We start from the raw sequence: 14,500 nt of genomic DNA on the forward strand, positions 1-14,500 counted from the left end.
GCCTCCAATATTAGAGAGAAAGCCCCAACCATCAGACTATCCACTGTGAGCAGCACTTGGTGATGGTGGGAAGAAGAACTCCCTTTGACACAAAGATCCTCCCAGTGAAAACAGGCTCCAGGAGGAGCATCTACCATGATTGGTTGCAGGGTGAGGGGAAAGAGAAGAGATGAGCTCAGAGAGACAAGAACAAAACACAAACTAAGGAGAGAGAAGACAAAAGTTAAGGACATGCAGTAGTGACATATAAAAGCATCAGGAGTGAAAAGAGGGGAGAAGAAAGCAGAGCATCATGGGAAGTCCACCAACAGCCTGAGCCTATAGCAGCATAACTAAGGGATGGTTCAGGGTCACCTGATCCAGCTCGAACTATAAGCTTTATCAAAAAGGAAAGTTTGAAGCTGATCTTCAAAGTAGAGAGGGTGTCTGTCTCCTGAACTCAAACTGGGAGCTGCTTCCACACCAAGTCCAACATAGCCAGGCTTTCTTTGCTGCTTTGACAAAACCTCAAATCCCAGTCAGAGATGATGAGCATCACCACAGTGATGATCATTTCTCTGTTGACCCAGGCTTTCTGCTTCAGGATCTGTGCACGCTCACAGAACAAGGAGACCTTTAAACATCATTTCACTAAATGGATGGACTGAGCTCAGCCTACAGATGAACTGGTGCCAGAGATCATAAAGAACATCAAACAGTCAAATTCAACACTTTAGATGGAAATATGAGATTAATGCTGCAGACAATCATGAACCTGCTGAATTCATGAACATCAAGAATGCAGCGAGTGGTAAAATAAAGATTTGACCTCAGTGTTTCTGTCTATTCCTCACATATTCCTAACATGATAGCTGCACTTTAGAGCTCTAAAACTGGAACTGACACATATTTAAACTCTACATGTTACTCAGTACATTCAGTTCTGACACTCGCCCACAGTCCAACAAAGGAAACATGGAGATCACATCAGTTTGTCATCAAAGTCTAATTATTAGTGCAAGTTAACCTGTTATTATCACGTTAACTCATTAACTGATTAATGTCAGCAATTATTTTAATCACAGTTTTTAAAATCATGATTATTGTGAAAGTGCTCACTGGCTCTGAATATAAAGCCATGGGTCACAGGAGGGATCTTGATCAGTGCTGGCTTGAAATGGGTGTCATTATGCGTCTCAGCCAATGAGAGCATTGAGGGTGGGCCTAATACTACTGCAGCGCTCACATGACCCGGGACAGAAAGAAAGGGGCGGGGACAGAAACATGGAGACAGGTACAGATCTTTGACATGTTCATTTTAAACTGTTCCAGGAGGCAGTGTTGATACAACTAAAGTTATCTGGAAGCACAGTTGAGTTTTTTATCGTCTTCTTCAAGTCTGAAGTATCACTTAAATGCATTACACACTGTTGATTGAAGAAGTCGGTCTGAGGAACGTTCTTAGGATCAACAAATGACGGCATGTATGAGCCTCCTTCAAGACGCACCATCACAAGAAGAACACATGAGCTGTAGAAAAAGGAGAGACTACGAAAGCCACGGCGTTACAACATGAACCTGCTGTTGGTCTCTCTGGAGACTACTGGGCGTGGCTGGGTAACCATGGTTACCTGGGAGTTACAGAAACGTGCAGAACATGTGATTCACTAAGTACAGATAGTGCATCAAATATGATGCTGCTGCTAGACGTCTGCCTTTGAACACGTCCCTGCATTTGACCTACGTGGTCAAATTCAAGTCTACATTCAGAACAGACCTGGAGACACGCAAGCAAAATGCCAACATTGTATATGTGAAAACTGCTGCTGCACTGGAGCCAGATTCAAGGAGCTCAAGTGTTTACCCAGATCTTACTGAACTTACTGAAGGAACAGAGGGTTGTTGGAGGGAAACCTGTGGAAGCAACAACATCCGAGCCACCAGAGAAAAAGTTGGCCCTATTGGTGCTTCATCAGAGTGTGAACAGGAGGAAGACTCAGCTGAGAACAGTGTGGTGGATACAGAGACCACCATCAGTACAGAGGCCTGTCCATTAGAGTGCTGCAAACATGCAGCACATGTACTTGGCCACAGCTGCAACATCTGTACCTGTGAGAGCTTGTTCTCTGTTGCTGCTCATATCGTACAGAAGAAGAGAGTTTCTTTATCATCAGAAAATGTCAATGAGCTTGTGTGTCTTAGCAGCTGGCTCGGTGCAGAGAGAGAAAATGTCAAGTCAGAGGAAGATAAATGCAGTTCATGTTGTCAACTCAACCTGGACTATTGAAAGAGTTTTTCTTTGTCTTGTTTCTGACTGAGATTCTCCAAAGGAAATCCAGCACAAACACACACTTCACACACTCAAAGTCCTGCACAGTAAATGAGCTGATGAGCGTTTGTGCTGCTGCCTGATAACAGAACAATAGTTCTGCTGGTTCCTGTTCTGAAAACACACATTTATAAACGTTCACTTGCTGTTGGTCAAAGGTGCCTGTTATAATTATTAAAACATTATTATAATTATCATTTTAATGTCCTTCTATTCTGGTTCATCTGGTTTCAGTTTCTATAAGCACACAGGTTTCATCAGTGACTCTGTGACCTCAGTAATCTTTGCTGGGCCTTAATGCTCTGAACAAAGCTGCACATCACAAGACTAAATAGAAATGAATCAGTCTTTCATTTCTCACTGCTGTTTGACTTCAGCTCTCAATGTCCCACCATAACCCATGGAAAGAATTACTGTCCATCCAGGCTCCTGAACATGAAGCTGATGAAGGTGGAGTATTGTGAGGGCTGATGGAGATGATGATGAGGAATCCAGGAGCAGTGGGTGAATGGCAGCATCAGCATGAAGGATCAGTGTGAGAACACATCATCATCCACAAAGAAAACCAGTCTGAGAGTCTGATGCTCTTGTTAGAAAGACGCAGTCACAGCAGTTAGCTTGTCTGCTAGTTAGCTGAGAGCTAACTCACCTGTACATTGAATACCAAACTGTGTAAAGCAGGGGTGTCAAACATATGGCCCGTGGGCCAAATCCAGCCATTGAGATAATTTCATATGTCAAATATTGATAAATTTTCAGGCTTGCTGATAATCAATGTGAGCACGGCTGAGATTTTATTCTGATGAGCAAACCATGTGGCCAAACACTCTAAGAGACAGACTGGGATCATACCATTATGTGAAAGAAGATGGAAATGTCCCTTAGACAGCGAGTGTAGTGGTAGAGACCAGGTACACAGAGAAACGGGGAGCTGTATTTAAATGCAAGCGTGTCAGGAAAGGGTGAAAAGTATGGGCAGAAATCTGTGCCATCAGAAACTGAATTTGAATAAGTTAAATTTGAATTTGAATTGCTCAGATTGAATCTGAATTGTAACTTGAATAAATGCTTTTGAAAACTGAATTTGAATTAGTCTAATTTGAAATTGAATTTAGGTTTGAAAATTATCATCACTAAATTGAAATTGAATTTTATATTTTGAAAATGAATTGATTTGCTTTGAAACTGCATTTTATCCTTTAAAAATCCAGCTCTCGAATAATTTCAGTTTCACTTCTACAATTCAATTTCAGTTCCAAAATTCAGTTTTTTGGGACTTACATCCGGTTCCGGTTCAAGCGCAGATTAATAGAACTACTCTTTACTAGACCGAAAGTGTTACTGACGGGAATCTACAGCGTCTTGAGCTGAATTAAGACTTCAGAAGTCATTCATCATGTCGAATGACCAGCGGATAAACTCTCAGGTTGGTCATAAATCTATTACATGTATAAGAACAAGTGTCATGTTAACAATTGATAGCCGTACAGTAACTTTTATGCTTATTGTAGCTGTTAGCTAAAAACGCTAATTTAGCGTAGTTTGCCCTGGATTCAGCTTTGACAAATATGATCGACTGTTTCTAGTAGAATTCCAAAGTTGTCATCTTGTATCCTGTCAGAGCCCTATATGCTTGCAGACACCCCTACAGTAGGGAAACATGCAAAACAGTGTCCAAACCTTTGTATTTGAGCTTTATTTATGTCTTACACAGCATCCCAACTCTTTAGCTAACTTAATAACTTTAGCTAAAGTGAATAGTTAGTCTAATTCATTAGTGCAGCATTACTGGATCACCTCTGTTTGAAGTAAATAGTAAATGGCCTGCATTTGTATAGCGCTTTACTCAGCCCCTAAGGACCCCAACACGCTTTACACTACATTCAGTCATTCACCCATTGGCAACGGCAAGCTACATTGTAGCCACAGCTGCCCTGGGGCGCACTGACAGAGGCGAGGCTGCCGAACACTGGCGCCACCGGGCCCTCTGACCACGACCAGTAGGCAGTAGGGGTTAGTATCTTGCCCAAGGATATTTGGCATGCAGCCAGGAGGAAGCCTGGGATCGAACCACCGACCTTCTGATTAGTGGCTGACCTGCTCTGCCACCTGAGCTACAGCCACCCCATGATGTGATATAATATGATATACAACTATCACTGAAACAGCAAACTTTGTAAATAAGCAAACAACACTTCTCTGGGTGGAGCTGAGAGTTAAACAAGCTAAACATTTAATTGCTGACTGATGTTTTTACACAGGGTTACAGCTTGGAGTGAAGCTGCTCCAAGGGACAAACCCTGGAGATTGTTTTAGGGAAACTGTGCAACATTCTTGTACATGTCTCATTGGGGAGTTGACACATGGCAGAAGCCATGTGGTGAGAGGAGTGTCATTTTAATTTGCAGATGTCGCAAGATGGCATGACGAGAAGGAGTGACTGAGGGGATTGTCCACAAGATGGGAGCTGAAGCCTGGAGAGAGTCTTCAGGAGGATCGGAGATCACCTTCAGCACAGAGAGCTGTGCTACTGAGCTTCCAGGAGATCGTCATGAGGAGACTTTTGCACAGCAAAATCTTAAATAAGATAAAAGAGTTTCGACGTTGACATTGAGGAAGACAACTAAGGTGTATGACGTGCTCTGCCTTTAAAATCTTCAGCAGCGTTGGAACATGAGAACCTGAGGGAGCGTGCCAAGCTCCAAAAAGTGACAGCGCAGAGGAGGTCCAGCGATGGACTTGTGGTTCTGTGAACAGCACAAATGCCAGGTGACTGTGAAATAACTAACAGCACTTTTTCCACAAGTGATAATTTCCACAAGTGATAATGAGTAGTTTATACTTTAAGATTAAATACCCTTTTAAAAGAATTTTGCAGGTCATGTATGATATGTTGCAAGCATAATTCTCGGGGTAATTTGAGACCTAAGAGAGGGAAATTCCCCAGACCCAGTCACCCATTTCAAGTTATTCACATGGACTATAGAGCTGTCCAGCTGTAATAACTATGAGTATTGTTTAGTGATAATGGTCCACACTTGAAATGAAGTGATTAGATTAATGGCACAACATCTAGGGATAACACTAAAAACATCATTGTTTATATCACCCACAAAGTGCAGGCTTGATAGAGAGAACTAATGGAACAGTAAAGTTAAGACTTAGGAAGACAATGGAAGAGACACGCAGGACATGGTTAGACTGTGTAGAATTAGTTAAGATGTACATGAGGATTACTCCAACAGAGAATGGTCTGACTCTTTGAGATTATATATGTTAGAGCATTTAGAGTTCTAGTCTTCTGTAGTGATGATAGGAGAGCAGAAGAGAGCATATTAGCAGATTAGATGCTTAAAATGTGTAAAAATAAAGAAGTCTTGAGAACAAATGATCTGCCAGATGATTCTGTTTCTCCGCAGGAGCAGAGTCTGAAGTCTGGAGATTGGATGTTGACAAGGCCATGGAGAGGAAATGCTGGTCCAGTCCACGGTGGGAAGGTCCATATCGGATGCTGCTGACGACGACCACAGCAGTGAAGATTGCCGAAAGAAACACTTGGATACATCAAGCGCACTGCAAGAAGGTGACACACATATAGGCCAGCTCGGGGTAAGTGGCAGGAAGACCGGGTACAAAGGGGGGGAGCCTCAGGGCCCCTCGTCTCAATCCGGTGAAGAAACCAACTGAGCCACAGGTACTCACCAGAATGGCTGGGAATGTACTGTTCGCCTTCTTGTGCCTGTGGACCCAGAGTGGGATGACAGGAGCGCACTGGGATAGAGCAAACCACACCCAGTACTCGCATGGGTTTTCAACAACTACTGGTGGCAGTTTATGAACACAACCGCTCACATAAAGAACGAGACCAATGGTTTTGCTTGTGATGCCACTGGCTACACATTCTTCTGGACTGTGGCCATATAGCATCATTGAGAGCGAGACAGTTGTTTGGTTGCCTTAGCAACACATCCAGGAGCAAACGTACTTGGAACACTGCCAACTTTTCAACTCCTCTGAACCTGACTGGACAGTTGATTCACCAGTAGCTGGAAAGGTGAACTGCTCTGGTACGACAGACGTGCTAGTCTGACTCCAAGAATCTGACTTGCTGCAGGACATTGAACAGCTAAATGAACTGGAAACAGGCCAGTTGCCTATGTGTATGAAGGGCAATGGATTAGTCCAAGTTGGAGACTTACCATGGAATTTGTGCAACATCACCTATTCTTTTGTCCTCTGCAAGAAGGATGTAAACAGAGAAGCCTTTTATCTACATTTTCATCATGAACACTTCTCTAAGCTGGTTCAGGTTGTGAGCCAAGAAGATCAAAACACCTTAATCCAGTTTCCTTTACAAAGCTTTTTCTGTGGTGACAACAGGACAGGAGAAGAGTTGTAAATGCAGATAATTCACCAGTTGACTCTAACCCCCACAGGATGCCTATAGTGAGAAGATTCGGGGGGTTGATAAAGTCATAAAGAAGGGTGTTGACCAGGCTACAGCTTTGAAGTTAGCTGAGAGCCACATGGACAAAAAATAAAGTCAACTGATGTGTTTCAACGTCAATGTCTGTATACAGTTGTATAGTAGAGACATGTGATTTTTGAGAATGTTGATTCTTCTTGTTTGACTGTTACATTCAGTTGTTTACTTGCAGGAATACATAATGAATCGCACAACAGGAGTAGATGCATCACAAGGCTGGATAGCTTGGTTAATGTCTGGTCCTTGGTGGCATCTTCTTTTGAAAATATTAATTCCTGTTTTTGGACTGTTGACATTGATTTGCATGGATGCATTTTACAGTGTATAAGATCAATGCTAACTAAGATGATTTCTGATGGAATTCACAGAAAGTGGAATTCCTTTCTGTGATGAAAGGAATTCCACTGTCCCCCTCCCTAGATTCTCAAGGTAAGGGGCTGTAGTCTTTTATTACAGACATCCTTGTGAAGGTCCTTTTGATGTAAGCTTCCTGCCCAGCAGGAGGTCACACACACACACACACACACACACAGACACACAAACAAACACACACACACACACACACACACACACACACACACACACACACATATGCATACAGTGCCTTGTCTTTTTTTTTTTTTTTTGCCTGTCCCGTTTGGTTCTTTTGCCATCAGAATTATTGTCTAAAGGCAAAGAAAGATGCCCAACGGATTTACTTTACCAAACGGACCATCCCAGCCTTGCCGTAATGGTCTATTTGATTCACCTTTTATTGTTTATTTTATTTTTCATTTGCTGAATACGGGACAGACTTTACTGGGGGAAAGAAAGGGGAGAAAGAAAGAGAGAAAGGAAAACAGCTGAGAAGAGGGACGGGGAAAAAGGGCAAAAAACAAAAACCAACAGAGTAAGCAGACACAGGTGATTGATACATATATCAATCACCTGGATCACCTGTTGAGAAAGAAAAAAGAAAACAAGCAGAAGAAAACGAGGGTAATAGAATAAACAACATCACAATGATATATGGGAATATGGCAGTAAATATTAAATGTTAAACATTATTGTGCAGCACGTAAGATCGACAGCGCACAGTGTGCTTTGAGGTAGGAGCCAAAAAGGGTGTAGTTTGTGTGTGTGAGCACCCGTGTGTACACCTGTGAGCATGAACGCGCTTGTTTTTAAAAGGTTCCTTCATGTAATGATCTGCTAGAGGGTGTGGGGGCCACTGCCCCGACCTCCAGGGCATGAAGCAGGTATGGAGGAGATCAAAACTCCAGACATCCAGAGGCCCCCAGAACACAAGAGACCAAGGAAGACCAACAGAGGGGCAGCCGCGCCACTATCCCAGAAAGAGCTGAGGAGAGTCCCAGATGAGGCGTCACTCAGCAGCCACGGAGCAGAAGCCAGGAGTGAGCCGGTGGGTACCCGGGCGCCCACCCCCGGACACAAAGAACCACCAACGCACCGATGTCTGAGGGCGTCTGCCACTGGCAGGGGAAGTGGTGGGGGGAGATGGGCCTCAAACCTTGGAGGGCCTGAGATGTCCCCAGAGAGGTGGGGTCTGATACCCAACCTGACATATAGACACAGACATACAGGCACACACAGATACAAACATCCATTCCTACCCTCATGCTCTCAACACTCACCCAACGTGGAGACAGACATAGAGAGACACTGTACACACAATCACACTCCCCAAGCGTACTCTAGGCCCCGGGTCTAGGTACCCTTGCCCCTGGAGGGGAAAACTGCGCCCAGACCCAGGTGGTGTTACCCTTTTCCCTGCGGTGGGGAGAAGCAGACCGCCCCGACTCCGCAGCGGCAGGGAGGCCCCACATTCCAGACCCCAGTCGGACGGCCAACTCCTCCTCCTAGCCTCCCCGCTCCAGCAGGCCGCAGAGAATGGGGGTGTAGGAAGACTACAAACCTCCCTCCACCCGCTCATATGTAGTGTTGATGTATGTGTGTTCTAAGGTGCATTTAAAACCCAGGAGGGCATGGAGCTACCTGCCAGAGCAGCAGGTAAGCGTATAGCCCCTCCTGCTAGCCCTCAATGTCTATATGTATTTAAAATTGAGAGGTGGGCAGCGACGCCAGGGGTGAGGTGTACACCCTGGTGGTGATTGGAATCCGTGTAGCGTGCCCACCCCCAAGATCCTATATGTATGTATAATGAGAGTGTGAGTAAAGTGAATGTCTAAGTTGTGGGATAAAATTGAGGCAGAGGCAGCCAGAAGGGGACAGAGGGGGGGGATGTCTCCTCTGCACCCTGGTGACACACCCCTACCCCAAGGCCCTGCATGTGTGGGTGATTGTGGTGGAGCGGGAAGAGGGAGGCAGCTGGAGATGGGGAGGGAAGGAAGGGAGGGGCAGTGACCCCTCCTGGGGTCAGCTCCCCGCTGACCCCAGTAGGCACCCCATACTCTGCAACCCGCCAGGGAAAGGGGGCCCAGGCCCATCCAGACCAGGGCCCAGTGCAGCAGCGCCCCCTGCCCCACAGAGCCCGGGACAGTCCACCTGACCCCACCACAGAGAAAACTGCACCCACCCCATCATCCACTCATCTTCCAGACTACACAAGACAATAGACACCCAGGTTGAGATCTTCCTCCACCTCTCCTGTATCTCCCCTCCTGCAGAGAGAGTTCCTGAAGAGAGGAAGGCTCCTGCAGGATGTGACAACCTCCCCACCAGTCGAAGAGCCCCCAGGTGGTTCGATGCACAGGCGGCACCCTGCGCCAGGACTGGGCCCCCATACACCCACCCGCCCACAACCCCGGCAACACACCAACCAGGACCCAAGCCCTGAGGCTGGCCAGGGCCCCAGCCCAGAGACGGAGTGCCCCAGAACCTCACGCCCATCCCGGACCCACCCAGGGCAGCCAGGCTACCAGGTCAGTAACCCACGTCCGTCAGCACAGACCCTCCCTAGCCCTGCTGCTGCACGCAGCCACGAGGAAACCGTCACCTAAGAGCCAACAGAGCCCCTAATTGGCCATGACCGCTACCCCGGGTTGAGCCCCCAAGGAAGATGCTCCCGGGAACCCCGATGCCCTAAGCCTGTCCCTACCCCACACCAATCACAACAGTGAAGGTGGGACCAAACTATGACCCCCCACCCCACTAGGTGATGGAGCTGATGAAAGGAGCCCAGAGCAATTGATCTGATGTGGTGGCAGAGGCTGTATCAAGACTAATGTGATCTAATAGATAATTTCTATATTGGTTAGAATTAAGATTATTTTTATTTTTCCAGTTCATGAGGACTGTTTTCTTGGCTATGCATAGGGCACTGAAAACCATATGGGCTATATTCTTTTCGGAGTGACATTATCTAAGCTGCCCAACAAACATACTAAAGGGAAGTTGGAATGTTACATTTCAGACACTTTGATAAGTCTTCACATATCTCGCGCCAAAACTTCTGAACTGGTGGACAGAACCAAAGTGCGTGGATATAATTGTCCGGTGAATTGGTTTGGCAGTGTGAGCAGTTGTTGGTAGACGTAAAGCCCATCTTGAACATCCGATGACCTGTATAGTGTACTCTATGTAGTATTTTGTATTGAATTAATTGAAGACTGGGGTTTCTAATTAGATGAAAAGTTTTTAAGCAAATCTGAGACCAGAAGTTTTGGTCAAAGTTAACTGATAAATCCGCTTCCCATTTTGCAATAGGAAGTGATATTGATTCATCTGTTTTAGAAAGCATTCTGTATATTTTGGATAGTAATTTGGGGTTTTAAGAGTAAGAAATTGAACCACACTTGGTGGTGTTTGTAGTTCAACTTGACCCGGTTTAAATCTCTTTTTTACTATGGATTTAATTTGCTGATATTCTAAAAATCTTTTCTTGTTGATCCCATATTGTATAACTAGTCTGTCAAATGAAATAAATTCTGTTCCTTCTAGTATATGTTCTAAATATTTGATTCCTTTACTACTCCAATCTGAAAAGTTTATATTATTGTTTTGTAATATGTCAGGGTTGTTCCAGATAGGTGTACGTTTGCATGGGATTAATGAAGACTCAGTCAGCTTCAGAAACTCCCACCATGCTGTCAGAGAGGAGCTGATGTTGATGCTTTTGAAGCATTCATGTCGTTTGATGTTTGAGCTGATAAATGGAAGATCTGAAATCTCTAGATTATTGCAAAGTGCTTGTTCTACATCTAGCCAAGGTTCATCTAAGAGTGTATGTTTTAGCCATCCTGAGATAAACTGAAGCCTGTTGGCTAAGAAGTAGTGCTGAAAGTTAGGTAATTCTAATCCTCCTTTATCCTTGGTCTTTTGTAGTGTTTTTAAGCTTATACGTGGTGGCTTATTTTTCCAAAGGAATTTGGACATATATGAATCTAGAGATCTGAACCAATCTTGCGGCGGTTTAGTTGGGATCATTGAGAATAAATAATTTATTTTTGGTAAGACCATCATTTTTATAGCGGCAACCCTTCCCATGAGTGATATGGGTAGACATTTCCACCTAGCCAGATCACCTTCTACTTTCTTTAAAAGTGGGATATGGTTTAATTTAGTTAGATCTGCAAGCTTGGGAGAAACATTAATACCTAAATATTTTATATTTCCCGATTGCAGTGGAGTAGAAGAGGGATTATGGAAGGAGCAATTAATTGGAAGGACTGTGGATTTTGACCAGTTAATTGAGTAATCTGATATTCTTGCAAAAGAGTTTATCAGTTCAATCACCCCAGAGATATTGGTTTGTGAATTTTGGAGAAAGAGCAACACATCATCCGCATAAAGGCTGATTTTATGTTCCACGTTCTTGCATTTTATGCCCTTAATTACTGAATTCTGTCTAATTGCTGCTGCTAGTGGCTCAATAAAAATTGCAAACAGTGAAGGGGAGAGTGGGCATCCCTGCCTGGTGCCCCTCAGGAGACAGAAGCTGGAGGATGTCTGGTCATTTGTTCTGACACAAGCTGTTGGGGAATTATATAATATTTTTAACCAGTTGATGAAAGAAGATCCAAAACCAAATTTGTGTAAAGTTGCAAATAGAAATTTCCAGTTAACTCTGTCAAATGCTTTTTCTGCATCTAAAGATAATATTGTAGTTTCAAGGTTTTTACTGTATGAGTAGTCTATCAAATTAAGTAATCTACGTGTGTTAGTTGATGAGTGCCTACCTTTAATGAAACCAGTTTGGTCAGGATGAATTAAGAGGGGGGTTATTTTCTCTAGTCTCTTCGAGAGAGCTTTGCAGATTATTTTGAGGTCTACATTTATAAGGGATATTGGACGATAGCTTGAGGGATATACAGGGTCTTTGCCTGGTTTTAGCAGGAGATGTTTGCAGAATTCATATTTGATGGAAGTCCGCCCTTTTCTTTGATTTCCAACAACGTTCTGTAAAAAACTGGTGCTAGAATCGTCCAGAATTCTTTGTAGAATTCTGCAGGAAAGCCATCTGGGCCTGGAGCCTTATTATTGGGCATACTTATCAGGGCTTCCTGGAGTTCACCTGGTGTCAGTGGCGAATCTAGTGCCATTGCTTGAGTGTCTAATAATTTTGGGAGAGTTATGTTGTCTAAAACTGATCAATTTCCTTTTTAGATGGGTTTATTTGTGGTGAATACAACGTTTTATAGAAATCCCTGAAAATGTTGTTTATTTGTTTCGGTCATATATTGTGTTCCCAGATGAATCTTGAACAGCACATATAGTTGTTTTTCTTTATTTATTTTAGCTGGTTTGCTAGAAATTGAGGGGATTTATTACTATGTTCATAATTTTGTAAGCGTAGTCTTTGTACTAAGAATTTTGTTTTTTATCAATTATCTCATTTAATTCTAGTTTTGTTTTGCGTATTTTGTTCAATGTTTCCTGATCTTGGTGGGACGTGTAGGCTTCTTCTAGGGATTTGATGGTTTTCTAATTCCTGAATATTTTTGTTTTCTTCTTTCTTTTTATGTGATGAGAAAGAAATTATTTTACCTCTCATCACAGCTTTCCCTGCTTCCCATAGAACAGAAGCTGATGTTCGGGAGTGTCATTATAGTCTAAATATAAAGTCCATTCTTTTTAAAGTATTTAATAAAGTCTTCATCTTTAAGCAGTGATGTATTAAATCTCCAGTTTTTACTTGGCGTAGTATTATTCTTGTGCATTAGTGTTAAAGATACAGCAGCATGATCGCTGACAGCTATAGGGTGAATCTCAGTGTCTGAAATGTCACTCAGCAGTGAGCTGCTGACCAAAAAATAATCCAGACGAGAGTAGGAGTGATGAACATGTGAGAAAAAAGTATATTCTTTACTGGTGGGGTGAAGGGAGCGCCATGCATCGCAAAGACCAAAGTCGCTCATATACTGTTTGATTATATTTGTGGACTGCCAGTTACGCTGAGTTCCTGCTGTATTAAGCCTATCCATTTCTTCATTTAGTCCAAGGTTGAGGTCGCCTCCAAGAACAAGTGTGCCATCTAAGTGTTCAGAGAGTGCACTGAAAAAACCGTGAAAGAATGAGGGATCATCAACATTTGGACCATATACACTTACAATACATAGCTTTTTATCACATATAGATAGTTTAATGATTAAGAATCTGCCCTCTGGATCTATAACAGTGTGCAGTTCAGTGTGCTTTTGATATCAACAAAATGTGTCAAATTTCTTTATTTTGTATTTGTTTTAGTAGAACTGATGATTATCACTTAGATAACAACCACAGGTCAGGTCTAAATTGCACTTTGGTAACAGTTACACCCAGAAATATTTCAGAAATGTGGACAATTTGTGCTCCAATGTATTCAGTATTGAACAAATTGAGTATCGATGACCACTTAATATTTTTGATATTTTATTTGGTTGTTCACACCTTATTTGTGTTAACTAGAAACAAACACAGTAACTCACACAGCTACTGTTCAAGTTTAGTCATCTTTAATACAAATATATCTCATTATTATGAATCTCACAGCTACCTGCTCATTGAACTGAACAATGATTCTGTTTTACCATTAAAACAAAATATGTGACTGTAAAAAATCTTCAGACAGTAATTAAGAATCTCCTAAGCAATCCAAAGATAAAGAAAAGGTCACCTGCCAATTCTATAAAGCTTGGTGGTTTATACAATAATATCATTTAATGATCAGCAGTGGGTATGTTTGGATCCTGACCTGAGAGTTTCCAGTGTACAATGTGGACTCTGCAGTGCAGCAGACAGAAACTTCACTCCTGAATCCTGCAGGTCATTGTTACTCAGGTCCAGCTCTTTCAGACTAGAGGACTGGGAGTTGAGAACTGAGGACAGAGCATCACAGCTTCTCTCTGAGAGGTTACAGCCACTCAGTCTGGAAGAAAAAAACAAATTAATTAAATCAGTCAAATGAGACATTTTTTAATACCAGCATGCAATACAATTATTGGTTAACTAAATAGCTTCATTAAAACACAACTCTTCTTCTATATCAGCACTTACTCCTTGTAAGCTCCACCTGCTCCACCTTCTGAGTCAGAAGACATGAAAACAAACTGTAAATCTAGTAGAAACATGATTGGAAATCTTCTCAGATCCATTTGTACATTTAGAGCCTGATACTGAAATATAGCAGCACGGACATTCACAGCAGCAAAGGGTTCTTGCTGATCGGAGCTGGCTTGGCCCTGGCTTATTGAAGATTAAAGAAAGCAGAATCAGCTGTTCAAAACCCCACAAGGCGCTATGGCATATTAAGAGTTTTCATGTGCTCT

The sequence above is a fragment of the Oreochromis aureus genome, linkage group 3 (genome assembly GCF_013358895.1).
Source record: "Oreochromis aureus strain Israel breed Guangdong linkage group 3, ZZ_aureus, whole genome shotgun sequence".
Lineage (NCBI taxonomy): Eukaryota > Metazoa > Chordata > Actinopteri > Cichliformes > Cichlidae > Oreochromis > Oreochromis aureus.